Here is a 2,639-nt window from a genome sequence, read left to right as displayed (position 1 = left end):
ATATATATATATATATATATATATATATATATATATACATATATATATGTATATATTCTGTACTCGCATAATAAATGGTCGATAAATTTAAATCTATATCTAGGAACGCGACAGCGCAGGCACTAAATTATTGAGATACAATCGTTCTGGGCCACGATCGCTCGTTTGCCCTCACAATTCTATCGCGTACAGATATTGCAAGCTTTCGAGATACCGAAATATACTCTTGTGCGATTAACAATAAGATACTCGCATATAAAGTCACGTGCTTTGTGTCGAAACTTGTGTGTAATTGTAATCGCGCTTTTTGTGATCGCTTTACACAAAGTGATCGCTTTCCATGTAACACCAGACAGAAGGGTTCAACGGATTTCCATTGGACCTGGCAAATCCACACGAAACATTCACCAATAATACAAATGCTGTTATTATTATTATTTCCAACAAAGCAAGATAAAGCATTTTTCTAGCGATCAAAATGTGTCGCGTGAGCAAAATTTGACAAGATGAAATCGCAGAGATCGTATCACAGAGAAGAGAGGAGTTGTAGGAGGCAAAAGTGATAATAAACGACAAATCTTATGATATAATTAGTAACATTATAATTAATAACGTCATGTGATTCCAAATTACTTATTCTAAGAACTTTGTGGATTATATGCATATTCTTTGGACTGCTACAAACTATAGATTCATCTTTTGATGCCTCCTTTTTTTTAAAGAATTATGTCTCTTAATATATTTTTTATCTTTTCAACCCCTCTTTCTCTTGCTTCTTGTCGCCAATAAGGAGAAAGCCATAAATTTCCAACTATTAATTATTGCCGATATCAATGTCGAGCTCGATGTACATTTCCATCTGAATGTTTAATGAATTTAATTTATCAATACACAAACATGAATATCAGATTTCGAATTGTGATTATATATTTACTTATTCTCGAGCTCGGCGTTAGCGATAAATTTGATTGCGAGAAGAAACGAATCTGTTATGTGAGTATTAACACTAAATATTAAAATGTCATTGCAATACGTATATAAAACAAAATAGAAATATACATGTCTATTGGTCATTCTACGAGTTTCACTCATTTAATTCGACAGAAACAATAATGCCTCATATAGATTTCTATGGAAAGCTGTGAAACAGCAAGCTACAAGATTTCAAAAAAGATAAAAAATTTTTATTTAAATAAAATTCCTTGAATAAAGATTTTCTAAAATTGTTTAGAGTTTTCTGAGAATTTGCAATTATTTTCAATTTTTCTGATAATATGTATAGTAGTATATATCTTGTAATAAGATATACACTTATTTAAATGGAACTCTTTTTTTCTTTTTCTCTTTCTCTTAGCTATTTCTCTTTCAAATTTTCTATTGTATTCTAATTTTCTCCGCTAATATTTAATGTGGATATTGTAACAAACTCTCAAAGTAGGCAAAAAGAATTTCTAAACATCAAAAAATTTCTCTTGCAATAAAGGAAAATTTTTATTCTTAAGCAGTACCTTTCTTCTGTGAAAGTTTGGTGCATACCTCGAGGAAATGTCGTCTACTCGTGCTGATTACATTTAATTGGTGTAATTATATATATCATTCAGTGCTATGCTTATGATTGTATATGGCTTAATATTCGTGAGATGCACTCTTCATCTCCGCGTGGCACCGTCTTAGCGAATCCGGCAACGCACTTCGTTTTCAACTTCGCACCTCCAAAAACGTGTGTCGCGCTCTGCTCTGGTCCCTTTCGTGTTGGCTTATCGCGAGCTAATCGAGCCGCAGCATCGCTGTCGATGTAAAGGATTTAATAATCGTTGATCCCGCGATCGTCGTTCTGCCGTGTCTCGATGCTGCGTCACATACCGAAAAAAAACTTTCAGGGAAAAGGCATACGCGTCTGATTTTATCATATCGACGCTGTGAATGACTTGTCCTCGCTTCAATCCTTAATGTGATCTATGATTTGTGAATCGACTGGTTAGCACTAAGCGAAGAAAACTATTCGCTTTAATTTGCTGTTTATACTTTTCTCTTAAGAGTAACGAGATCTTCTAATTGCTGTATATGGACCAACAATTTACAGTCAATTGCAATCTTTATTTTTCATAACTTCCTTAATGGACCATGTTATATTACTGGATATATTCGCTCTTAATATATCCTTTGCGAAATATTTTATGAGCGTGTATATTGCGTTCTCTATGCAACTTTGATGTACTGGATATTAGCATATGATGATACACCAATTACTTGTTACGTATGTTACATACATTTTCATTAAACAAAACGATCGAATGCGGTGTTCGCAACCGCTTGGTCTGAAAGGCCTTTGCATTACAGGTATGTTTCGAAATTGCCGCAAATGTTACATTGGCGCATTTTGATTCCTGAAATAATTAAGTAAATCATGAAGACGAGAAACTGCATCAAACAGAATTACATTGTCACAGTATAAAGAGATATGATAATTTTCATCTCTCTCATTTTAAATTCTCTCAATTTATTGCACCGGACTTTTTTTTCATCTTTTTAATAATGTTCTTCAAACAGAATTTCTCCCGAAATATTTTCTACGAAATATTTCACAACTTCGTGTAAACAATCGTATTGGATCGCGTGTACCGAATCGCTTTTTTGCT

This window comes from Atta cephalotes (genome assembly GCF_000143395.1).
Source record: "Atta cephalotes unplaced genomic scaffold scaffold00010, whole genome shotgun sequence".
NCBI classification, from domain to species: domain Eukaryota; kingdom Metazoa; phylum Arthropoda; class Insecta; order Hymenoptera; family Formicidae; genus Atta; species Atta cephalotes.
Note: the sequence above shows the minus strand (reverse complement) of the source record.